This window comes from Triturus cristatus, chromosome 7 (assembly GCF_964204655.1).
Source record: "Triturus cristatus chromosome 7, aTriCri1.1, whole genome shotgun sequence".
Taxonomy (NCBI): Eukaryota; Metazoa; Chordata; class Amphibia; order Caudata; family Salamandridae; genus Triturus; species Triturus cristatus.
The window spans coordinates 1,281,835,877-1,281,863,679 of record NC_140590.1 but is presented as its reverse complement, the minus strand read 5'-3'; the positions used below and the strand labels follow the sequence as shown (position 1 = coordinate 1,281,863,679).

The 27,803-nt window shown below is 43.9% G+C and overlaps 1 protein-coding gene across 3 annotated transcripts in view; it reads right to left on the bottom strand.

Moving 5' to 3' along the window:
* LOC146811881 (sulfotransferase 1 family member D1-like) overlaps positions 1-24,136 on the bottom strand; it is a 331,172-nt gene extending 307,036 nt beyond the window's left edge. For 2 of the 3 annotated variants that reach the window (XR_014966793.1, XR_014966792.1), the window contains exon 1: positions 23,999-24,135. The gene's annotated coding sequence lies outside the window, so the exon portion shown is untranslated. Of the gene's footprint in view, positions 1-23,998 lie in introns of all 3 variants that reach the window. The other variant, XM_085618839.1, reaches the window with a different exon arrangement.
* Between the last annotated feature and the right edge of the window lie 3,667 nt (positions 24,137-27,803).

The window sequence follows — 27,803 nt, the reverse complement described above, 5'->3', positions numbered from 1 at the left end:
ATAGATCCGCATCTGCGTGGACATAAGGGGCCCGATGCACAGAACTAACTTAAGACAAAATCCTAAACTTACTACCATTTTCGTATTCACAGAAGGCACTTACTCATTTTGGTATTCACAGAAGACACTTACTCATTTCGGTATTCACAGAAGTTAGGAGTCCTAACTTTAGGACTCCTAAATGCCTTCTGTGAATACCGAAATTCTTAAAATTAGGATTTTTCTCAGTTTAGGAGTCCTAAAGTTAGGACTCCTAACTTTACTACTACTAAACTGAGAAAAATCCTAATTTTAAGGCTTTCGGTATTCACAGAAGGCATTTAGGAGTCCTAAAGTTAGGAGTCCTAACTTTACTACTACTAAATTGAGAAAAATCCTAATTTTAAGACTTTCGGTATTCACAGAAGGTATTTAGAAGTCCTAAAGTTAGGAGTCCTAACTATACTACTACTAAACTGAGAAAAATCCTAATTTTAAGGCTTTCGGTATTCACAGAAGGCATTTAGGAGTCCTAAAGTTAGGACTCCTAACTTCTGTGAATACCGAAATGAGTAAGTGCCTTTTGTGAATACCAAAATGAGTAAGTGCCTTCTGTGAATACCAAAATGGTAGTAAGTTTAGAATTTTGTCTTCAGTTAGTTCTGTGAATCGGGCCCATAGATCCCAAATACAGCAATCGCAAGGGAATGTCACCCGGGGCCTCACCTAAATGACATGATAAGCTGCCTCACTGGAGCGTGCCGGTTCTCAAAGCTGGATTTGTGCAAAGGATACCATCAGCTAGAACTAGATCACCAGTCCAGATACATCACAACATTCTCCACGCATCTGGGCCTGTTCAGATATAAGCGGCTAAGCTTCGGAATCTCATCAGCAGCGGAGATATTCCAGGAAACAATACGGCAAGTGATAAGGCCAGTGCGGAACAGCCTCAACTACAGTGATGACATTTTGGTATTTGGAAAAACAGACATAGAGCATGACGCAGCGTTGCGTCAAGTGTGCACACAACTGGAGCAAGCAGGCCTAACATTAAATGGAGAGAAATGTGAGCTGGGGAGAGGGGAACTAGTGTTCTTCGGACACATTTTCTCCAAACAAGGGATGAGGCCAGATCCCAGCAAGGTTGAAACACTGAAGAACGCAACTCCTCCAACAGATGTTGCGGAAGTAAGATCATTCCTGGGCCTCGCTAGCTACTGTGCGTGATACATACAGGATTTCGCCACAGTGAGTACACCACTAAGAGAACTGACCAAACAAGGGCAGAAGTTCATCTGGTCCCAGGAATGTCACAAGGCATTTGAAGAAATAAGAAAAGCAGTGATGACGGTGGAACACCTAGCCTACTTCGACCCGCTACTACGCACTGAACTGACGGTCGATGCCAGCCCAGTAGGACTAGGAGCAATTCTAGCGCAGCACCTGCCAGGGAGAGACTCACAGAGAAAAATTGTTGCGTATGCAAGCAAAAGCTTAACAGACGTTGAAAAAGCATACTCGCAACCAGAGAAGGAGAGCTTAGCAGTGGTATGGGCATGTGAACACTACCACATGTTTATTTATGGAAAATCATTTACAATAATAACTGATCATCAGGCACTAGTGACGATCTATGGCAACCCATCAGCGAAAATGTCACCCCGGATTGAACGCTGGGGCATAAGACTGATGGACTATGATTTCAAGATTGTGCACAAGCCAGGGAAAGAACACAATCCGGCAGACTACATGTCGAGACACCCCTTGCCGCAGGTCCACGAGACGACATCAATGACGGAAGAATACCTCAACTTCAAACTGAAACAAAACACCCCAGCGCCGATAACACTACTCAAACTAGCAAAGGAGAGCAAGGGCGACGCCACACTGCAAACAGCAATGGACATAACAAGAAAGCAGAGGTGGAAGAACGTCAACAACAACTGCACCTGGGGAACAGCAGTATGCAAAGAAGAAGTGCTGGCTCTCAAGAAGATCCATGAGGAACTGTCCGAAACAGACACAGGGATCATGATGAGAGGAACGAGAATCGTGATACCAAACTTACTCCGGAGACAACTGGTCAATCTGGCTCATGAGTCACATCGAGGCGTGGTAGCCACCAAGAAACTACTAAGAGAGAAAGTATGGTTCCCCGGTCTGGATTGCATGGTAGAAGAGACTATAGCGACATGCCACCTCTGTCAAGTGATAGGACCACCGGCTAAGCATGAGCCACTACAAATGTCGGAACTTCCAAGAGCGGTATGGACAACACTAGCAGCTGATTTCTTTGGGCCCCTAGACACAGGCAACTACCTGCTTGTAGTCATCGACGAATACTCATGGTTCCCGATAGTACGCCAGGTCTCATCAACATCAGCCACAGCAACACTACCGATATTGGATGACATCTTCGCAGCATGGGGCTCACCAGAAACACTAAAAACAGACAATGGCCAGCCATTCTCAACAGAAGAGTTCCGCCGATTCATGGTCTATCTAGGGATAAGCCACAGGAAAATAACACCGCTATGGCCTCAAGCGAATGGAATGGTGGAGAGGTTCATGGGGAACATCAAAAAGGCAGTTCAAAGGGCAAAGCTAGCACAGATATCACTTAGTCAAGCACTGTGCCAAGTACTACGTGATTACAGAAACACACCCCACAACTCCACAGGAAGGTGCCCGGCAGAACTAGTACTGGGAAGAACGAGTCGGACGAGGCTACCGCAGATAGAAGCAACAGTGCCACCCGATCACAGCAGCATTGCAGACAGGGACCGAGAGGCGAAAGAAGAAATGAAAAGATATGCAGACGCCAAGCGACACACCATCCCGTCGAACATAAAGGAAGGAGACACGGTAGTTGTGCGTCAACGGCAACAAAGAAAATCCGACAGCATGTTCTCCAAAGACCCGCTAACAGTAACAAGAGTGAATAGCTCAATGATCACGGCAGAGTCAGAGCATCAGAGGATAACAAGAAATAGCTCCCACTTCAAAGGACTAAAGGAAGATGACACGGTGACAGCAGAACAAGGAAAGCAGGAGCATGACAAGGAGGAAACAAGAAATAGAGAGGGGCTAAAGGAAGAGCAACGGACGGAGGCCGGCCCGCGAAGAACATGCCGGCGCCCAAAGTGACTAATAGAAGAAATGTAATGATGGAGAGCATACTGAACTATGCCATGACAGACCTGCATCTATCACCTACCGACACATCTGTGTATTGTCACTTTGTCGTCATTCTTTGTGACACAGGGGGGAGATGTAGTGACCTGGGACAGGGCACTAGGACCCTGCAGTGGACAATGTGGACTCAAGGGTAACCGGACACCACATCCGGTCAAGGGTGTGGGGAAGGGGCAGTCGAGGGGACAAGGGAGCATGGGTGGACGTGGGCACAAGCTGCGCTGCGTAGGCACGAAATAAAGAAGAGAGATAACCCTTACCTGTGTCCTTTGTCTTTGTGGGGACACGACAATGTTGTTCTACAAAATCAAGGGTGCAATTCTCATGTGATCCTCCAGATAGTAAATGTCCAATTGTATGTGCACAGTATGACTAGCACTAGTTTTGGGAACTGCTAACAGCTGACACAAAAAGTTATTTTCAAGAGTTTGCAGACTTCTTGGATTAGCATATCCCCAAACTCCTCCCCACTGGGAGACATTTACTTTTGTACAGCGAAGTCAACTCTTTAATGGGCTTCTGGTCTAGCTTTCCTGAAAAACCAAAGACTGCCTCACAGGCTCCCGCAAACGTCTGTGCTCTTTGTGTGAATAACACTGCTACATAAAATTTTACATAATAAGCTAAGTATTGTCATGTGCCCAAGTTAGACCCGGTAGGAATTAGTGCCATTTTACATGTGCACGGTCCTTTCCTAAAGTTACCTTCTCTTTGCCACATTGAGTTTTGACACATTTGCATTCGTGCCTCTTGGGCGAGTTTCTTGGATACACGGACCTTGCTGACACGGAACACTTCGTGAGCACATTTTCATTCTGCCTTGGATTTAAGGACAAGCCCTCACGTGAGTGACACAAATGTGTTTGTTATTGCATCCGTGTGGCGACATAGCTATCAGTGAAAACACAAACAATGGCAGCCTGATCACAATCTCAGCCCAAGGCAAGTATACTGTTTTCTATATATAATCTATCATTTTCTGATAAAATTAAAGGAGACACTTCTGCTGGATTTGAGGGGTCCCTGCATGCCAAAGCTTTCGCCTAGCAGATTACTGACATCTCCATAAGGGGTGCCCAGTTCAAGGCCAAGACAGGGTCTTACACTATTACCCACCAGGTAATGGGGTTAGATCGACCAGAAGGGGGTTTCTTGGCAAAAGATACACCTACACCCTAGACACGGGGGTTAGGGCTTTTGCATAGTAGGAGTATGCTATATGGTTATCATATTGTATCCGTATGCATATATAAGTTGTCTAAACAAGATGGTGGAATTATTTGTATTGTTCACTGTTGTGACATTCAGTACAACTTTTGTCTGCTTCTGTCTATTAATCTTTGCAGCACATTTCGCTTCTGCAAAAATCACTACAGCACAATAAATATTGAAAACGCCCCTGTGTGTATTCTTTGCATACTTCTCTGAGAGAAAAGGAAGCACAAGTGATTGAGTGAAGTGTTTGTAATCTGTCATCATGGTTCCTGAGGGAACGGAGTTGTCATGTTCAGTGGTTGCCAGAACTGTTCGATCCCCATTTAGGTTTAGGGGGCTAACGGTGGCACTACGAGCTAGGTGGTCCAAGGGATAACATAGCCTGCGGGGGTGCATGGAATCAGTCTGGCACCATCTTAAGTTTATGTCGCCCCCCCAAACGCGCAGTTCCTACTTATTGGTGGAAATTACACGACAGTATCTGTGACTGCAAATATTTTCACTGACTATTTACTGTTAGGAAGTTCAGGAGAGGCAGTTAGTTCAATGGATAGTTGTTTGTGTTTACTAGTATTGGTGACAATGGAGAATGTAACCCCAATGCTTGCCTCTCTCTTTAGGAGAATATATACAAATCTACATTTAAACCAAAATTCATGTTTGGCAGTTTACTCGTTTTTTACGTTAGTAAAGAGTTATCATGTAAAAATTTGCGAACCTGCTGGCTTCAGATTGCAGTAAAACGTTTTAAGATTAATTTTACACTGAAATTCCTGGACTTGGGTGCATTTCATTGCAGTTTTCATTGTTTTCTGTATAGGGGTTTTTGGGTGTTATGCTTCAGAGAACTTAGTTTGTTGTAATGATTCTACTATGCAGTTCAGTTTCTTTTTTTTAAATACCTACAGATATAGGTACACATTTGTGCTGTTTTATGACAAAGTGTTTTCCTGCAATTTTTCAATTTCATAGCCTTAGATATATTGAGTTGTTATTACCCAAATCGGTGGCAATAATTTTATTAGTCTTCGAGTGATGTAATGCTGAGTATGAGAAGGCAAGAGTGAAACCTGTGTTTTTCTCACACATTTATGAAGTAGGAACTCTAACACGCTGAGCTGTGTTTCCTCTGACATGATACTTCAAAAAGTTAAAGGATCTGATGCTTATATTTATCCGCATATACCAATACTAATAAGATAGTTGAGGTGAATGCACCAGCAATATGCCTGACAATCCTGTCCTTAATCCTAACAAGAGAGTCCAGGGGGCCACTGAGCTTGCTTGAAAGATCTGTATGTAACATGTAGATATCAGATTTGAAAACTTGTACATTAGATTATAGTGTAACACGTCTGCTGTAAATCACTGCTTGTAACCTGAAGGCTTCAGGTTCTATTACTGTAAAGAGTCTTAAATGGTTTATTATATGTTTATTGCAGAGGTGATTTTCGTCTAAGGTGCATTGCATTTGTTCAGGCCTACCACCGTGGACATTTTTCTCATCATGTGTGGAGATAGGCGAAGGACTTACAGGCCGGAATATTGGAGGAGCGGGGCCTGGATAGCATGGGGGTTGTCACTACTACCTTGGCTAGAAACCTAACAAGCATTGGCATAGCCAATAGGTCTCGCCTTTGGGACCTTATAAGTGTTTAGCCATGCAACAGTTGCATAGCTAAATACTTATAAGGTCCCAAAAGCGAGACCTATTGGCTATGCCAAGCGGCCTTGAGGACGCGAAAGTGATCGCGATCAAACATCAAAGCGCGAAAGTGAAAGTAATCGCGGTAAAACGGCGCGCGCGCCCGCGCACATGCACTGTAGCTCTAGGCTGGCCTGGTAGCACTTTTTGGAGCCCTCTCAATAAGTCTCGCCAGACCAGCGCATGCGCTGGGTCAGGCGAGACCTAAAAAGCTTCTGAAGCCATCTGTAATGCACTTTCTGGGGATTTTGTGATATGGTGATGGATTTCAAAATTGCAGAGCCAACACATTCAAGCTAGAACCCACTCTCAGTAAGGGTTTTCAGCTCATCCGGTGCTCCCATGACAAATCAGCTGTTCATCAGGTGACCTTGTGAAGAGAGCCACACTAATATTGTTTAACACATTTCAGAGCAGTGCTAGTTGAGAGGACTGTAGGTCGGATTCAAAGCCATGATAACTAAACTTTCGTCCCTGCATGTCTAATTAGAGCTTTGGAAACCCTTTTCACTACACAAAGGTGAAAAACCTTGTTTTTTGTCAATGTTTATGTCTTAGTAGAGACAATCAAACTGTAGGAACGACGTGTGCAGGCGGGCACTAGGAACCTGCACAGAACAGATGGAGAGGGGACTGGACACCGGACACCACTTCCAGTCAAGAAGGGGACGGGGACACACTAGACATACCCCCGAGGAGGAAGGAGGTGCCTGCATGTTCTGTGAGCACCAGGAGAATAAAGAAGGTTCTGTCCACCCATACCAGACTCTGTGCATCATACTTTGGGGCTGAGGCACAGGGGAGACGACATCTGGTGACAGAAGGGGGTGAACTGGACCGTGGCACCAGTGCACTGTGACATAACCCTGCAGCAGACGAAACGGCGCCAGGAGCCCACCCTAGTCAGACACAACAGAACAACGCTGGGTACCACATGTGGTGCACATAGCAATGCCGGGAGACCACCCCATACCATGAAGAAGCCAGAACAAGCGGTAAGCGCCGCGATCATCAGTGCAGCTGATCAAGCCCATTGTGCCCAGGAGCATGCGGTGTGCACCACCGTGGCTTCTGCAGGTATTTGTCCCTCTCAAGGGGCCCACGAGCAAGCATAGCTGCCTGAGCCTCCCGCTTTGATCTCCTATACACACAAGATCTTGGGGGACCTCGGCGGCCATTTTAAAGTCAGACACAGGAGTCAATGGACATTGAGGAAGCGACGGCGGTTATTTTTAAGTCCGACACACCAGCACATGGGCACTGAAAGAGCCCTCCGGCCATTTTAAAGTCAGGCAAACAGACTGAGACAGCATTAAGCGCTTACCAGTGGCCATTTTAAGGTTAGGCACCTTATTGATAAGCACTACAGAAAACAGAAAAAGGGCAGACAAAAGGACAAACTGAAACAAGGGCTGCCCATAAGGCAAACAGATACAGTTACAAGGACATAACGCCGCCAACAACATGTTTGTGACCAGTTTGCTCCAGCCATGACCGGGGAATGGAATGAGGGCAAAATTTCAAGCGCAATGTTCTGACTCCCTTTGCCCTTTGACCTATCTGACTTTCAGACGAAAGTTGCTCGCTGGGAGAAATTGATCAGGCATTTCAAACACCACAATCGTGCCACCTGCAAAAACCACACGGGTGAACAGGCCAGAGATTTATTCCTGATTCTGGTGATGATGTCGAAGATCTGCTCGTGACTTTCCCACCAGACTCAATCACCACATACAAAGGCCTGATAAAATGTCTCACGGAGAGTTTCGATCCCCCAAAGAAACGTCGATTATGAACTTTACACATTCAACACGGCGTCCCAACGAGCTGACGAGTGCCTTGAAAATGTTGTGACCAGGTTGCACAAACTCATCACCTACTGCGAGTTTGACAATTTTTACCATGAGGCAGTAATACAGCTGCGCATCATTGAAGGCTGTCAGTCATCTAGATTCCGCACAAGAATCTTGAAGGAAATATACACGTTAGACAAAATACTGACCATGATGCAAACTGAAGCCAGGGCCACATCGCATGCCATACACATGGAAAATGTCAGGGTGCGGATGATTGAACAGGCCAATCACATGGCCGGAAGCAGCAGAAGACATGATAAGGCATCGCTGCCATGGAAGGAGAAACATTAATGAAAATGCTATTGCTGCGGACTGGAATCCCCTCATGTTGGCGTCTGCCCAGTCATGGGACACAAATGTCGGAAATGCAACCAAGAAAATTACTGTGGAAGCATCTGCATGAGAGGACTCTTCAAGTCAGAGCGAGGGCGACTTGCCAGGCCACAAATTACTTTAAGTCGACACGCATGACACATTGAAGCACACAATCACAGCCCACCCACTCACTATGAGGAAACTAATGCACAAGAGACCACCAAATGCTTATGCCTCATGTCAGGCATGTCTGAATATGTCCAGCTCGGAAATCACACAACCCAATTTGTACTCGACAGCAGAGCCACATGAAACATCATATACGTGTTGGAGTATGAGAAGATGAAACACAAACTTCCTTTGTCGCCTTCCACTGTCGTTGTCTTCACTGGGGGCGCGAAGAAACCTGTAGTGAGCATAGGAAAATGTGTGGAGACACTCACATACAATGAAATGTCTGTACAAGAAGTGGTGTGTTTGCTCAGCATCGCTACTGCTCATGTGATGGGTCTCCTAGCCGTGACATACCACATGTCTGAGCATCACAGCATCTTGAGAGAATACCCTGTGATCCTAAAAGGGCTGGGGAAACTGAAGGACATGCAAATTACCCTTCACATCAACAAAGAAGTCAAGCCAGTGGCTCAAGACCACTGCAGAGTCCCTGGGCACCTTCAACCGCAGATGGAGGAAGAACTAAAGAGTTTGCTAGCACAGGATATCATTGAGCTCACAGATGGATCAACTCCATGGGTGTCCCCCATTGTGACCATGCCGAAGAAAAACACAACAAGAATACGAAACTGTGTCGACAAGCGCCTACTGAACACAGCATTCGAAAGAGAACGGCACCCAAGGCCCCACCTGAACGACATGATCAGCTGTTGCACTGGAACCTGTATATTCTCAAGGCTAGACTTATTCAAAGGCTACCACCAGCTGGAGCTTGACTCACAGTCCCTCTACATTAGCACATTCTCCACCAGTCTGGGGCTATTTCGCTACAAGCGATCAAGTTTTGAGGTATCTTCAGCAGCTGAAATATTTCAGAGAAGTTGCGAAGGGTGATTAGGACCTTAAAAAACTGTCTAAAAGACAGCAATTACATCCTAGTTTTTGGCCACACAAATGAAAAACACAACAAGGTACTAAGGGAGGTAAGCAATCAGTGAGAAATCGCTGGCCTGACACTGAATGAGGACAAATACGAGCTGGGGAAAAAAAAACTTGTTTTCTGTGAACATATTTTCTCACGGACAGGAATTCGGCCAAGCCCCATCAAAGTAGAAATGCTCCACAAAACACCGCCCCCAGTGGAAGTAGCAGAGGTGAGGTCATTTCTTTGAGTGACAAGTCATTAAGATCGCTACATTAAAGACATTGCCACAGTGAGAACACCACTTTGTGGACTTACTAGACAAGGGCAGTCATTTCTCTGGACCTCGGAGTGTGACATGGCATTTGAGGGCATCCTGAATGCGGTCACAGCAGTAGACCACCTCGCCTATTTTGACACGTCCCTGTTCACTGAACTCACCGTAGATGCTAGCCCAGTGGACTTAGGAGCCATTCTCGCACAACATACGCCAGGCAGAGACACGCCAAGACAGATTATTGCGTGTGCAAGTAGGAGCCTGTATGATGTGGAAAGGGCATACTCTCAACCAGAGAAAGAGAGCATAGCGGTAGTGTGGGCATGTTAGCACTATCACATGTTAATCTACGGGAAGTAATTTATCATTGTGACAGACCACCATGCACTAGTCATGATATATGGCAATTCAATTGGAAAAATTCCACACCGCGTCGAAAGATGGGAGATACGCCTGACGGATTACGACTTTAAAATAGTGCACAAATCAGGAAGAGAGCACAAGCCCGCCGATTATATGTCGGGAAATCCCCTTCCTTGTGCCGGAGAGACATCCTCCATGGCCGAGGAGTACCTCAACTTTGTGCTGCGACAAATCACTCCTGCCCCAATAATGATAGTGGAACTGGTACAAGAAACAGCGAATGACTTCACGCTGCAAGCGGTCAAAACACTCATACAGCAAAAGAGGTGGAGACATGTGAACATCAGCAGCCCAGTGCGGGAAAAGGTTATATGAGAGGAAATACCTGCATTCAAACAAATACAGGAAGAGCTGTCTAAAAAGGAGCACATAATACTCGTTCGAGGTACCAGGATAGTGATACCAAAGACCCTTCAATGGAAGGCAGTAAGCCTGGCACATGAGTCTCACGGGGGCATGGTGGCAACAAAGAAAATGGTGAGAGAAAAAAGGTGGTTCTCGGGACTTCACCGTCTGGTAGAAACATGATCATGAGCTGTCACCTTTGTCAGATGACAGAAAGACCACCCAAATCAGAGCATCTATGCATGTCTGACCTCCCTGAGGTGGTGTGGACGACACTGGCCACAGAATTCAATGGGTCATCAATGAATACTCCAGTTTCCCCGTAGTGCACCAAGTGTCATCATCGTCAGAAACTGCCAACCTGCTGATCCTGGATGACATATTTGAGGCCTGGGGGGCTCCTCTGACACTCAAGACAGACAATGAACCACCATTCTCAGGAGAAGAATTCTGAAAGTTCATGGCCTATCTGGGAGTACACCCTAGGAAAATAACATTTCTATGGCCTCAAGCAAAAGGCATGGTGGAAAGGTTCATGGGCAACATAAAGAAGGCTGTTCAACTAGCAAAACTGGCGCAGAGCTCAGTGGGCCAAGCACTGTGCCAAATACTTCGGGACTACCGCAACACCCCGCACAGTTCCACGGTATGATGCCCAGCAGAACTGGTACTGCGAAGAACAAGCAGGACCCATCCGCCTCAGCTGGAAGCCAAGGACCCACCTTAATGCAGTGAAAGCTTTTTTTTTCCAGAGTTTTTATGTTGCGCAACTTTACCCGAAGGTCTCAGGTATCAGAGTGCTTTACATGAGCACCAGTTACATTACACAAGGACACATTCATTTTTGTTAGGCACAGGAAGTTTTAAGTGATTTGCCCAGAATCACTGGATGTTGAGCGTCATTGCCGAGACTCAAACCCGGTGCCCCAGATTTGAGATCGACTGCCCTAGCCTGTTAGGCCGCATCCTCTCCCTGCGGCCAAGAGGTCAAGAGGAAGATGAAAGAACAAGCTGATACACGGTGTCATGCAATAGTATTTAAACTGAAGTAAGGAGATCTAGTCCTTGAACACAAACAGCAAACTCAGAAGTCAGAAAGTCCTTTCCCGAGCCAGCCACCCACTGAAAATAACAGGCATCAAAGGGCCCATGATCATGGCAGATCAGGGTCTTACTCCATCTCTAGAAACAGCTCTTACTTCAGAGGATTCAGAGCATCAGATGATGATGAAGGAGAGGCACTGCCATGGGTCAAACGGAAGTCTCTGAGAGACGACTCTGAGGAGTGGTCGGAGTAGCCCATCACAGCAGCGAAGAACCTCTCCGGACTGTGGCTGCAGGAGAATAACAGAGCCAGGAAAAGGAGAGTTGCCGCCCAAAGAGAGTGAGTCGAAAACTCAAAAGGTTGATTGCAGAACTATGATGAACGGGTCCAAAAACAATAATTTTTTTAGATACGACCATGATGTATCTCTCTCTCTCTCTCTTTCTCTCTCTCTCTCTCCATCTTCTTTTTCTCTTTTCTCATATCTTTTGTTTTTCTTTTGCTACTTCCCTTTTGTCTCTCTTACAAGATACAAGTTGTATGGGGAGAGCGTAACACTTGGTCATTTTCACCAACTAAGGCAGGTGAGGGGACAGTGTTTATTTTGTCAACAAAGGGGGGAGATGTCGGAACGACGTGCGCAGGATGGCACTAGGACCTTGCACAGGACAGATAGGGAGGGGACTGGACATTGGACACCACTTCTGGCCAGGAAGGGGGACATGGGACAATCTAGTAATACCCCCGAGAAGGAAGGTGGTGGCTGCGCACACCGTGCGGACCACAAGAATAAAGAAGGTTCTGTGCACCCATACCAGACTCCACGTGGCATCCTTTGGGGCTGGGGCACAGGGGACACGACACACACACATCAGCCAACTGAGGGATGGGGTGAAATTTTGACTTTGATATGAAGACATCCACAACCCAGTATGAGGGGGCCAAATATTAACTAACTCACTGCTGAGAGCCAACAGTCCTTTATTTCTTCTTTGAAAATGTGGTACCTTCTTATCGTAACAAAACACTACGTAACACCAAGAGTCAGGTGAGTGGTTTCATAGTAAGATAATGAAACTGAGTTTTTGATGATGAAGCATTAGTAGACAGGACAATACTTCACTGTTATAGGATATCTTCATAATGTTTATACAATTGTGAATTCAAGTGTCATGCTAGGGGAATGAAGTAGGTGGTCTGCTGTATTTTCAATATTTGGACAGTAGATGTTTAGAGTGTTTTAAAACTGAGGAAGAAGAATGGCAGCTTCAGACTGATCAGATGGGAAAGATCCAAGTATTTGAAAGGCCAATATTTTGAGGAGACAGAGAGTGCCTTGAGGATTGTGAAATGGTTTTGGTTGGCAGGAGAGTACAGGGTCATAGAGAAGGTGGGAGAGATACAAGTGCGAAGGGTAATGTATGGGTTTGAAAACTAAGGCTGATGCTAAAAATTCATACTTTTATTATGTAGATGAAGGACAACAAATAAATAGTATCGAGCCATGGCAAGAATTTGGATCCAAAAGGATACAATGAGCCAAAAAGAAATTTAACATCCAAGACAGAGACGTGGATGGAGCTCATTTATGAAATTACCTGATATAGTTTTGAAAATAATATGTATTTCAAGTTGTAAATTGCCTCTTTACAAGCTTTGAGAATCACAAAGCTTCAATAATTTATAAGAAACCTGGCCTGCAGCAAGTTATTTCAATCTTGCAAACAATGTTTTGTCAGTTTTGAATATTTTCCATAAGTAGTATGTATTAAAGACCAAACTACAGGACTCTAAAGAAAACTTCTGGATTTACCTATAAAATCACTGTATCCAGATGAGCTGAACATCAGTGACAATGCCATCTGATTCCAGCATATCTCAAGAGATCTCAGAGCAGCACTGATTCCACATTCCAAATGGAATCTTTAAATCTTTACGCATGATGCTTTTTGAAAATCTGAGCAGAGCAAATAAACTTTTACTATGTATCTGTAGAGTCAGAGAGGACACTAGCCTCAGGTTTTTAACTAGGAGGACCCTATTAAATGAAAGCAGACTAGGGAGAAAACCTTACTGCCAATCTTGAAGATCTATGTTGGAAACGGCCCTTTTTTGCAGGGTCATCCCTAAACTTTTTGCCTTCCTCCTGTATTTTTTCTGACCTGTTTGTGTTGATTTTATGACGCTGGGCACTTTACCACTGCTGAACAGTGCTAATGTGCATATGCTCTCCCTTTGTAAATATGATATGTGAATTGGTATATCCATGATTGGCTTATTTGGTTTACCTGTTAGTCCCTAGTAGCATGGCCTGTGTGTGCCCAGAGCTGGTAAACCAAATGCTGCTGGAGGGTCTGCAGCGCTGGTTTGTGCCACCCACAGAAGCAGCTTGTAAAGTGTATCTCAGACCTGCCACTGCAGTGTCTGTGTGCAGTCTAGAACTGCCATCTTGGCTGTGAAGTGCACCCACTTCCCAGCCCCTGAACCTTCCCTTGGCATCATGTAAGCCACCCCTATGGTAGGGTGCATTGTATGTGTAAGGTAGGACATGCTCTGATGTGTGTAGCATGTCCTGGTAGTAAATTACACCCCATTTCGTTTTTCACTACTGTAAGGCTACCTGTTCTCCATAGGCCAGAATGGGCAGTTTGACTATTACCCTCTATAGTCCTAACTGACCCCAGGAACATGGTAGAAAAATGAATTTAGTATGCCTTAGCTCAGAATATTAAAATATATCTTTTAGTGAAGTTTATTTTTATATTCTGGGTTTGAAAATACCACTTTTAGAAAGTAGGTATTTCCTTGCCTAAGCCTTCCAGTGTGCTCTGCTGTTATGTGTATTGGCTGTCTGGGTTTGGAGTGACAGGGCTGAGGAATTCCAGGAGACAGGGTGAGGTGTCCCAGTGGTGAATAGAGAGATCTGCATCTAGATGGGTGTGAGGAGTTGCACCTGGGACCTGAATAGGGCTGTGCCTTCCCTCCACAATGCTGGCTCCACCTCCTATTGTGCGTCTGATGTCTCTGCCCTGCACCCTGAAAGGAAAGAAGCAGCCTGGTAAACAAAGTGCTCCAGGACTGAGCAGAACTGGTTCTGGCTGGGTTCAGTGACTTGTGACTCTTTAGAACAAAGACTTTTGGGGTATAAATATCTGTGCTGAATCCCCTACAATTTGTATTACCCCTGGATCTCAAGACCAACCTCTGTGCGTGGAACTGAAGAAAGCTGCAGGAGAGGACTGTCCTGGTGTTGTGTGCTGTTCTCTGGATTGGCCTGCAGTAGTTTTCATTGGACTGGAAAAAGGAGGGAAAAGGAGCTGTAAGAGAACTTTTTAATCTTGAACCTGCAATCACCCAAGGGCTAGAGAGAGAGCTAGCCCCCTGACTGAAGTCTCAGGACCAGTAGACTTAATTTGGTCGCTAAAGCCTCAAAATTATCCCTAAAGCCTAAAAATAATCGCTACACCTACAGAGCGTAAAGAAAATCATCGCATCACTGCCGCTGAAGGCTCGCTGGCCTGATCCTCGCCCTGCACCTTTGCGGCCAGAAAATCATCGCTACAGCTGCTGAGCGTAAAGAAAATCGTCGCATCGCTGCCGCTGAGGGCCCGCTGGCCTGATCATCGCCCGCACGGTTGCGGCCCGAAAATTATCGCTACAGCTGCTGAGTGTAAAGAAAATCGTCGCATCACTGCCGCTGAAGGCTCGCTGGCCTGATCATCGCCCCGCTCGTTTGCGGCCAGAAAATCATCGCTACAGCTGCTGAGCGTAAAGAAAATCGTTGCATCACTGCCGCTGAAGGCTCGCTGGTCTGATCATCGCCCCGCACGTTTGCGGCCAGAAAATAAATCATCGCTACAGCTGCTGAGCGTAAAGAAAATCGTTGCATCACTGCCGCTGAGGGCCCGCTGACCTGATCATCGCCACGCACGTTTGCGGCCAGAAAATCATCGCTACAGCTGCTGAGCGTAAAGAAAATCGTTGCTAACCCCCGTTAGCGAGCGGTCGTGACCAAAGCATGAGGAAAAACCTTGCTAACCCACCGGAGCGACATTTCTTGTGGATTATTTGACAACATCTCAGAACTGTGAGTAAAAAGGGTCGCAGAGACCATTGCCCTGAACTGAGCTTTACCTTCCCCATTGGAACTATTTTTGCAGCATCCAGAGAGAACTATTTTTGTACAGTATTGTGGTTTCCTCGTTATTTGGTCTTGTGATAAGCCTCTATATAAAGATAACTATTTTTTTGATAACTACCTGTGTTGTGTCCCTTTATAGTGTTCCTCACTGTATTTGCTGTGTATGATCATCAGCGCTTTACACACTGCCTCTGAGATTAGCCTAACTGCTCGTGCTACGTTACAGCAGGGTGGAGCAGGGATTGTCAAGGGGGGGCAGCCCGTCACTCTGACTTAGAAAGAAGGGTCCCTGCTTGGACAGTGGCCATCCACTGCCAACCAGAAACCCCCATTTCTAACAATCTACAATGAGAAATGCACCCCTATGACAATGTATGGTAGTGTGGTTTGGGGTTACATGTAGTGCAATGAACTACAAGGGGCTGAAAATAAATATTTATGAAAACTTTTAGCTACTCCCCCAAGTACCCCCGCCTTCATGGTGCACGAAGAACTAAGGCAGGGTTACATTACAGACAATATTGTAGTGGCCCCCTTGATATGGTGGTTAAAAATATGGTCTAGACCCAAGCACAACCTAAATCAAATTATTTTAGAGGATTGCATGAAGTTAGACAGAGCCCCAGAAATCCCCTGGTTAAGCTATGTCTTTCAACAGCTCTCAGCTCTAGGGCGTCCTAAGCTTTTTAATCAACCCAGACAGCTGCACCTTGAAGAGGCGAAATATATTAAAATCCAATTTTTAACTAGGAGAAGCCTGGAAAGGGAAACAAATGAACTTGGAAAACCCACGTATAGACATTATGTGATTATAAGCCCTGGAATTTTAGATCAACCTCTTTGGTCTTTTATTAATAAACCGCATCATTGTTTTCTTTTATCTAGATTAAGATTTAATTGCATTTACTGTTCCCTTACAGTAGCTAAGAGTTTATGAAAGGCAGGGACCCTACAACCTTGTTCATGTGATCATTTCTCAGTCCAAGATTTGTTGCATTTTATGAATTTCTGTGGTTTTTATAATGACCTACGATCTAAACACATTTTACCTCTTTGTCACTTTGCACAAATAAGAACAGCCCTGATTTATCTGCAAATGCTCTCTTCCCCATTGGTATGTTATAGGGTTGCAACCTTTCTTTCGGGCCGACACGCAGAAGGAAATATATGGATTGCCCATAGTAATGATTCAGATTTTACTGGGCTGAATCAAGAAATGTTTTAAATCTTTCTGACAAACTTTTTAACTGCATTTTGATATTTGCACATGTAGAGTAGCTTTTATATTCTACTTGTATGGGTATTCTCTTGTGTAAATGTACTTGTATGGCCAAAACGTGGCCGAATAAAGTTTTATTGATTGATTGATTGAGTGAAAGCAGAATGATTGTACGTTTCTTTTGGGTTGTCACAGGTCTTCTATCTTCATATTATTATAAGCCTCCCCTTTTGTATCTCTAGTTAGGTGTTCTTCAGGGAAGGTAGATAGCCCTCAAAAAAAGAAACAAAACACAGGTCCTGAATATATGGACTGCTTTACAGTTTTATGCCCTCAACATCTCCCATGATTATTTGGAAGAACAGAGAGAGAATTGTGCCTAAATTCTGTCACCACACTGGGTTTGTCTCTTGTGCTTTCCTTTATCAAATTAGCCCCTGCAAACCAGTTTGAAAGACACACCCGGCGAAAACATTTCACCCGAGAAACTGGTTTGTTCTTAATAGCCCCTTCATTTGCCTGGATCCGCAGTCCTCCATTGGAACTGCGGCAGTCAGAACCAAAGTGCTTTTCTCCTGCACTGCAGCAGGTCACGGTGGCAACTCTCTGCTGAATTCCTCTTCTCCAATGCTTCCCTTGGCATTTTCCTGAGTCAGCGGCATTTGGCGTGGTTGTCACTGCAATCCTGAGGAGAGCATCAGTTGGCTGGCCCGTCCTCCTTCGGTGCCAGCGTCTTCCTCCTGACGTGACTCTCCTGATTAATCATCGATTCCTCCTCCTCCCTGGATTTCCTCTTCTCCTCTTAATTTGCATCCTACTTTGCAATGTATTTTGGAAGCTGGGGAGCGGACCTTTATTTCTGAGCATGTCATCTCATCGGCCATGTTAGATTTTACAACACTTGCATCTGGACATCTGTTACATGCTAGCTGAAGAAGGTAGAAACCAAAACATTGTAGGGGAAATATATGTTTGACTCTATCTGTTTGAGTCACTTATATATATTTATTTAACCCATTGCCGGTTGCCACTGGGTAGTTATAGTTAGGTCAGTGTTCCAACAGGAGATGCCATTTTTGTTTTGCTAATAACGTTGGTGCCGTCTAACAAATTGCCACAAAGTAACCAAACAGTTGTTTTTTTGCCTAGTTTGTGCATGGTCTGCTAAGATGGGCCAAGAAAAATGGGGGTCCCAAAACACAAAATCTCCATGCTTTGTCTATAGACTTTTTTGAACATCACTACCGCAAAAACTGCTAAACAGAATAACCCCGAATTTGGCAGGAAGTTAGATCTTCATCCAGAATGTGTGCTTTTTGTGATTTGGTGTAAATCTGTTCAGTAGTTTTTCAGACATTAAGGGAGAAAAATATTTCTTCATATGGACGGTTTGAATCGAGGGACTCTTGCAAGAGTCCCTCAAACCCAGTTTTAAAAAATAGAGCTTTCTAAGTGGCCCAGGTCTTTTATTCCCTTGGGCTAATTTTCTCCAATGAGAGACGCGCTCTTGCGGCTGCCTGCAACATGAAGAAAAATGTTGCAGGCAGCCATTACATGACTCTGGGACTTAGTCCACTGTCCTAAGCTTAAAAAAGAAAAATAACGTAAGGGCGCAGGGTAGGAATTTCATGCTCTTTAACCCTTGTGGGGGGTCCCAGAAATATATATTTTTTCAAAAGTCGCAATCCCGCTGGATTTCCCACAGGAATCCTGCTGGAGGTAGGATCGCAAATTTTTTAAAAAGAAAGAAGACACACATCTCCGTTTTCAAATATAAATATTTATGAGGAGGGGGCGTAAGTGGGCCCCCCTCACTGAGCCATGCAGGGCTCCAGTGACCCCATCCCCTGGGGCCAAACATTGATTAAAGGGGAGGAGGGCATGCGGCCTCCAGCCTGATCCGCAAATGGGCCTCATCGGCCCCATCCCCGAGGCCAAGGTGATAAAAAAGGGGAGGGGGCTTGCTGGCCCCCTATCTGATCCTTTGTTGAGCCCCGTGAACCCCATCTTGAGGTGTCAATATCCAACAAGAAGGGGAGGGGGCCGCATGGCCCCCTCCGTGTGGCGATCTCCACATCCCATGAGCTGCGACAATGCACTGTCCCAGGGTATTCACCCCTGGGACACTGTGGTTCCCATGGCTCGAAATGGTTTGGGGACGAGGGCCGTAGTCCCCCTCTCCCTTTAATAAAAAAAACATAAGGCCCCGGAGAATGGGGACCTTGGACCTGCAAAGACTCTGGGAAGGTTGCTGTATGACCCCCTTCCCATTTGTTTGACAAATCGGCCTGGGGCTGGTTTAGGCCTGAGTGCAGCTAGACCTTGTGACTAACCCCACACTGCTCACAGCGAAAGTTTGAGCGTGTCAATGGGTTGGCTGTCAGTGGGTGTTGGATGCAAGAACTGGGCACCGAAGGCCATGAGCAGCATGGGGTTGCTTGCTTGCGAGATGTTGGCATTGGGTTGGCTTTACATATGGTAATAAAATATTACTTTAATTCACTGAAGAAAAACAAAGGTTAAAATGATGTTATAGTTAGGTGTGATTTCTTCGGCAACGTAACGTTTTAGATGAACAAAAAACACTGAAATTCACCAGTTATAGTTATCTCTAGTAACTATACCTTGTGCTCTAAGGCAACTATAACTTGCGCCCTCGCCATGCACAGCTAATTACCCCACATGTTACATCACTCATGACATGCTGTATAATAGGCTTCTGCAACGAGTAGCTCGTGAGCCACTGGGAGCTCTCCAGCTACTTGTGAGTAGCTCTCCTGTGTACAGCCCAGCCTACTAAATTAAAAGCATTCTTGGTTGAAATAATATATGTATACCAAAATTAAAAAGTGTGTATTCGAGACGCAAAATTGTGTATTTTCAGAACCCATATTTTCCAAAATATATTTAAAGCTGATATTAAATGATAAATCATGCAGCATTGCCAGATGTATTTCAGCTGTGGTTGTTATGTATTACCCTTATAGAAGCATTACAAATTGGCAAACTCCTTTTTACATCACTGCTGGCAATTCTGCACTGAGATTATCATGGCAGGTAATCTTGCATAGGGTGGTCACTCATGTAATTGTGACTAATGTGTACAACACTGATTATATTAGTGGCTCAGGATGATTTTGAACATAAGTAGCTGTCATTACTGAAAAGGTTGGAGAGCCCTACTCTATAACATCATTAAAAACTTCACTGCAACATTTGAAATAACATCATTGATGAGAAGACTGTGCATGGTGGTGGTGAGAGTTATAGTTACCGTAGGGCACTAGTTGTAGTTACTAGGGGTAACTATAACTGGTTAATTTCCATGTATTTTTAGATCTAAAATATAACATTGTCACTGATATTGTCACCTAACTATATTGTCACTTTAAAGTTCTATTTTTTCCATTGAACATATATATGCATGTGTGTGTGTATATAGGTTAAAATGGACTTATACATTGGTCGTATAGGTCATCTAATAATAAAATAAAACACAGTTTTAAATCCAAAAAACACTGAAATTTACTAGGTATATGTAATTGACCTAGGTACAACTTAATGTGATTTAAAATCTTACTACTTTACCTATGCATTATTCCACTTTGCCTATGTACAGTGAGCGGTTTGCGACAGAGCCATCAAGCTCCAGTGAGCGGTCAACCGCCTACAGACTTTCACCCCACATCTTTCCTTTTTTAAATTAAATTTATTTTTTGGGCCCTACAGGAGAACAGGTGTTTATGCTGGCACCCGCAGGAGTCCTGCTGGGGCTGTCAAAATCTCCTGCAACAGTACAGCAATACCTGTATGCCGAAAACATAATTTATTTCTTTGATCCTTCTATAATGGTCAGGGTACCTTAAATCTGCCCTCTACTACCTCGTTTTTGTTTGCTTTCAGGACACTGGGACTCAGTCTCCATGTCCTGCAATGGCGACTACAACATTTTATTTCATGTTGTGGCCAGCCAATGAGATTGCTTGGTCCCGCTTTTTTCTTCATGCAGTTTCCATCTGGATTTTTGAACAGCGATACAGAGAAGAGAATTACTGTAAATTTGGCAAAAAGTTATAACTTCACTCAGAAAGTGTGCTTTTTGTAACTTAGTGCAAATCATTTCAGTCATTTTCATAAATTTGAATTTAAAGAGGTGCTCAGGAAGGGCTTGAAGGGGCTTGGACAGTTGGTCCTGCTGAAGTCCTGCAGTGCTGAAAATTAAAAAAAGAAGTCCTTCTGATTACCCAAGGAAACTTTTCTCTAGTTGCCCATTCCTGTACCACAGGATTGGGACCAGCCCAGCAGTACAGAACCATCTTATTGGCTGGCCATAACTCTGAGGAAAATGTTGCACCAGCCACTACAGAATTTAGGGACCCGGTCCCCATGTCCTTAAAATGTTTTAAAATAGTAAATAAGGGGACAGGGCAGGGACTTGCAGAGTGGAGGACCAAGAGGGACCACCCCACTCACCGGGCCAGAAGATAAAAAAACTGATTGTGTTGTGAGTACTAAGGTACTCTCACGAGACAAAGCACTGCTCTCCCATGAGGTACCACAGTACCCCTGCAGGAGATGCCGCTGAAGCTTCACCCTCATGGCACAGCGGTATGGTACAAGCACCTTGCCCAGTACCACATAACCATGGGGTTTAAGCTTGAAAAAGTACTGTGGAACCCTCGAAAAAAATAAAAAATGAAAACTACAAACTGTGGGTTGGATGTCTGCGATGGGTTTAGCTGCAAGGCCTGGTCAGAGGCCCTGCAGGCAACCCAATGCTGTGCACGGTGAAAGGCCTTGGACAGTGGGGGAGTTGACAGAATGTGATTAAAAACCTCAGAAATTCACTGAAAAAACAAAGGGATCTTCCCTCACATTAAAATAAAACAGAAATTCACTGAAAAAAACAAAGATTAAAATGATGTTATGGTTAGGTATGGTAATAAGACATTAGCTTACATTAAAATAAAACTAGAAATTCACTGAAAAAAAAGAAAATTTACAAATATGTTATAGTTAGGTGTTGGATTAAGTTAAAAACTAACATTAAAAAACCCAACACATACTGAAATGCACCGGTAACAGTTTGCTGATCTAACAATAATTCACACCCTCCACCATGAATAGCTTATGACCGCACATATTACACCACTCATAACATGTTAAAATGACATCATTGAGGATTCACAAAAGACATACCAAATAACATTGTTGGTGACATCACCTTTGATATTGCACAATCATTGCAACACAATCCTGTAGACTTTGTGAGCTTGATGTAATTTAACACGCTACACCTGTGGACAATTTTGAATTCAGCTTAATGGGATTACCCTTTCAGGGCCTCATTTACAAGAAAATTACGCTGCGCCATAAGCCCTTTAGCTGCGCCGTGCTGCATCATTTTCAAAGCACAGGGATGCATCATATTTACAACAATACGACACATCCCTGTGCTTTCCCCTGTAGTGGCGTACAATTGGCTGCCATGTGCCAGTGCAGGCACCCTTGCATTATTTTACAAGGGTGCCTGCACTGCAGGGATGATAGTTTTTATGCAGGAAGGGACACCTTCTTGTACAAAAACAATTATGGATAGCATTTTCCTCTTTCTATGCGTGCTGCAGAATACTGAGGAGAATTATAAGTAATTCTCCTCGTTGAGCCATTCTGACGCATTCCCAGGTTTACAAAATGCATCAAGTTCCATGGATATTGCATGGGAACACCCATGGAATGCCCCTTTCACGCAGAGTATTGCGTGACAAGGGCCCATATTTACAAGATATTCACACAAAACGAGAGATAAGAGAGTGAGCCTTCCTTAACTCTCCTTACAGAGAATGTAGACCTTTTGGTGTATATTGGTATTTTCTTTCCCTTTTGTTACCTCCTTTACATACACATGTTTTATACTTGTCTAGATAGTATCCTTTTTTCCAACTGCCTTGCTCAAGCAGCTGGTCTCTGTCCTTCTCTTTGTGTGAGGTCTACCCCATATTTATAAGGCCATGAAAAGTCATGGAGGGTGACTTTACGTGGCCATGTAAATATGGGCATATGCGGAACAATGGGCTTGTAAATAAGCCCCTTGCAGACTTAACATAATCTGCAATTTTAAGTAAACTTTTGAAAGTTGTACAGTTGCTACCAAAATGACATCTTCTCTTAGACCCTATGGACAACTCTCTGTAGTTTTGTAAAATACACTACACACATTTCTGAGATTGGCACAGTGGCATACAACCTTACAGCCGTGCTTACAAAACCAATGCAAGATAAACCACCTCTTAGTGAGGCCCCTCTACGTTCTACTTTATTCAACAGTCTGTAATGCCTCAAAATGTTCAGCAAGGTTCTTTAAATAAACATCCACACCTCATAAACGTCATTGCAACACAGAATTTGTCTCCAGGACGGCATTACAACTATTTAACATGGGCGCATGCCCAGATATACACTGATGTATAACCCATTTCAGTGAAAAATACACACACACGCATGTGCGGACGCACACCCACGTGTGTGCGTACACATGCACACACAAACACACACACACAGACATATATCAGTGGCAGCTGATGACATTTTTAAACGTGAAAGTGTGGTGCATAAACATTCCAGATGTACATGGAACAACTGAGTGAAGCCGCCATTTGGCTGCAATTTTAGTATGTATTTAAATACGCTTCCTGCTAGGGAGACAGCCAAGGCTGAGCACTTGGCTCATTTTGCATGGTTTGTTTATTTAACGTAAACCACCCACAGCTGCAGAAACAATCACTCCAGCAGTTATTTGCTGTTTTGTTGTTGTTTCAGTCACTTACTTTTAATGGAAAACATGCATAATTTTACATAATTCTGCATTTGTTACTTCGATTTGTGCAGATATTTACCATAAAAGACTGAAAAACAGTGAACAGCTGCACTTTCGGTATTATATTTTCATATTATTTTTCAATCATAAATGTGTGTTCTCAGCACATCTGGATATGGAAAAGAGAATAACTGAGAGACTTGCATGGTTTTCATTTAAAGTAGTTGACTGCAGCAACAATAGCACATCAAGCAACTTGTGGTGTGATTGTTACTGCAGTCACCAACAGCTTACTTTTATTGAACAGGCAGTGCAGGGGAAGGCACTAGCTCCTTTAAAAAGTAAATAAAGTTATAGAAGCACTCACTAAAAGACGAAGAGCTCCTCCTCCGCAACAACGTCCTCTTCAACACTTCTTAAATGTTTGAAAGTGAAAGCCAGGCTCAAGAGATTCTGCACTCCTCCTCCAGCCTGCCTCTCAGCATTGAAAATCAAACCAGCAGTGGATGACAGTGGACAAAATGGAGCCTGCACTTAGTGGTTACCACCCACTCTTACGTTATTCTCTTCAGCCTGCTCCGCCCCCAGCCTATTACTTGAATAGAGTCCTGCCGACCCCACCCTGGGCCACAACAGAAACACCCATTTGCAAACATATTCAACACTGTTCAACCTTCCCAGGGTCATCACTGTGATGTCACTGCCCTGGCATGTGCCTGCAAGGGTGAGGACTGCTCAAATTTATTTCTCTTCCTTCCTATTCATTGTAGGACAAAGCTCATCATGCCCTTTGTGAAAAATTGGGTTGTTGGTTGAGGGAGTGTGAGCCCTTCTCAATCCTTGTCAGAGCGACCCACAAAAATTCACCAACTTGCGCTTTACCCTCTGCTCTGGTAGCTTGGCACAAAAGCAGTCAGGCTTAACTTAGAGTCAATATGTAAAGTATTTATGCAGCAATCATCATTAAAGTACTTTATTTCGGTCGCGTGACCATAAAAGTGCAAATGCAACAAATACATTCATCCATAAAAATAGCAGCCATAATAAATACACAGTCCCATATTCAATAAATAACCAATTAATTTATACAATATCCTCTGATGCAGCAGTAAACTCAAAACAAAATAAACCTCCAGAAATCATAATACTAGACTAAAGGGGTACGCCATGTTGAATGACTAGTCCATACCAATCTGGGGATATCTTAATCTTAAAACTCATGACTGTTTAAAAAGCCACAATCCACTATTATATATTTAAAAGCAAATAACATAGACATCAAGAAAGACAACTCATAGAGTCAAATATAAAATCAATATAAACTATTAAAAGTACTCTTCTAATCAAATACCCTTTAACTGCATAGGCACCAACAAATACTCAAACAAATATTCATGACAGTTACATGTTCCCAGCTGAAAGTCTATTCATTCGTAAGACCCAAGACCTTTGGAGGAAGTGTGAGACCGCAAAGACTATTGACTCTTTTCGTAATGCTTCCCAATGCCTTATACCTTCCAGCTTACATCCTGCAATTATCCATTTTGTTTGTAAGATTGAGTATTTAGGGCAAAAAAGAAGAAAATGCTCTTCTGTTTCCTCTATCAGCAGGCTGGATGGACAAGACTCTGATCCACACACAATTTTACCCCAGCTCGTGGTAAAAGATCTTAAAGGTAGGGTGCCACTTCTAAAGTGGATAAACAGGCATTTAGCCATAGGGTATAAATCCTGTCCAAATAGGTTTCAAATCTAGGTGACCATTTGTGAGACAAAAAATTGCCCTGTTAGGGACCCCTCCCTCTGCTCAGAACATACTTTAGCCATCACCCATTCCTAATAGGTATTTTTAAAGATCTGCTTCACTCCTTTAGTGGCTTTTTCAGGGGTGTTTCACAGATTCTCCAAGTTCAGCAGATCTAATTGCTTTTCAACATGGTTTATCCAGGGGATCTGAAACCGTTTATCACCGTTGATCAGGTCCCTAAGTGCCTCCTTAAAAGGAGTTTGCTCCGTGGTGGACCATACCCTCACCCAGTATAACAATGGTTTTAAAAGAGAAGCCAAAGGAATACAGTCAAGTGCTAGATCAAGTCTCAAATGTACTATTGGTGTACATTGTGGTAGATTAAGAAAGACCTCTAATAAATGCATTCTCTTCAATTCTTAAGGAGGACGCATTATAGATTTTTAATGCTTGTGACACAGCTCCTCATCCGGTGGATCTATGTTTTCTTGTACATAAAAGAGCTCTCTGATTTACTGCTATCTTAATCTTCTCTATTTGCAGCCCCCATTAAAAAAAATCTGATAGCCTTATTACCAGATAGTCAAAATGAACTGTCTGCTCTATCGGAGACCCCCAATCCTCATTTTCCCTCTAAAATTCCTATTAGGGTTAGTCCCCATGAATTTGGGTTTAGCGGGGTTTATTTCCAAACCTATGTTTTTACAAAAGGAAGCAAACAAGTCCAATTCCTTCTGGAGGTCCATCAGGGTTCTTGAGATAAGTAGAGTTTCATCACCAAACATTAAAAACGGTACCGAGATATGTGCAATTTTTGGTGCATCATGTTCAATATGAGTGACCCATTTCACAGCCCCATTAATATAGATGCTAAACAAGGTTGGAACAAGTACACAACTCTATTTAACAAACCTTTTAATTGGGATCTTTTCTGTTAGGTCACCACCTGTGTGCAACCTCACTTGTGCATGTGTTGGTGTGCAACAGTCTAAAAATCCACAGAAGATATTCTGGTAGCCTATAATCTTCCAACACCCTCCAAAGGCTAGCCCTGGGGACCAGGTCAAAGGCTGACCTCAGGTCAATAAAAGCAACATATAATTGGTCTTTCCTTAAAGTAACATATTTCCAGCACAACACATTAAAATGGAAAGCCTGATCAATAGTTCTTATTTTATTCCTAAATCCTGCGTGGGTATCTTCCAGAAAATGATTATCATCTACCCGAGTTTGTAACCTTGTTAGTGCCTGTCTGCAAAATATGTTTGGCTATTATCCAATATTCTAATGGGTCTCTAATTAGATGGCTGGTCCCTATTCCCTTTTTTATAATCGGTGTAATAGTAGCACCCTGTTACGATGATGGAATTTTACAACCCCTCATAATAGCATTGCTCAAATGGTTAAGGTAAGGGACACAGACCCAGCTAAGTAAAGATCTCCAGGAATACTGTCCAATCCTGGCTCTTTTCCTTTCTTGATTTGCTTAAGGGCATGCGCTGTCTCACTTAAAGTAAAACATGAGGGGTCCCTATATGGACTACCCTCACTCATCGCATGGGTGGAAAGTCGAGGATGCTCTAATGTATCTTCTGCTTCCTGGGCCCTGTCAATCATTCCACCTTGTTCCTCCTTTAAGTGAGCAGTGAAATTTCCAATCCAGTTGTCATGCTGAACTACTGCCTCCTTATGCAGCACTCAAACAGTAATAAAGTAAAAACGCAACACAAGAACAATTTTGCACCAAATTAGAAAAATAGACTAAGGTTTAATTAATTATTTAACACCAAATGACAAAAATCCAATCAGTAGAACCGGAGATATGCAATTACAAAGATTTGAGGTAAGTAGAGTGGCTAAAAGCACAAAGCGTCACATGTGGTTATTTTGTCACGTGAGACAGGGTGAAAGTCCCAAGTTCAGGCCGAACATGATACAGGGTGGGCCAGATACAGGGATAGTCCAGTTGAAAACGTTACATTCAAAAGTCCAGCAAGAAGAGTTCCATTCGCGGTGGAGAAGGCCGCTAGCAGCCAGGAGAGCGTCATGGATGGTCATCGCTTTAGCATGAAGATCCTGGCGGCGGCGCAAATGGTCATTGCTGGAGCTTTGGGTTGGCGGTCACCGCGGACTGTTGATTCTGTAGCACAAAGTGCAGATCTCATGTTGCCGGATCGTTGGCAGTCACTGTAGCGGGAAGAGTCGGGTACACTGGTCTTTGCATTGGCAGTTGGTGATGGCTGCAAGATCTTGGTGTGAATGAGCCCATTCATGGTTGCGAAGAGCACAAAACTTCAGGATTGCTCCTTTTCTTCAAAGAGGAGCTCAAGAGATGCCACTCTATGGATCCAAGTCCTGGGAGACACCTTTTGGGGATTAAGAACTCATTCCAGCAGAGGCAAGCAGGGCTCTGGCAAGTCAAGAT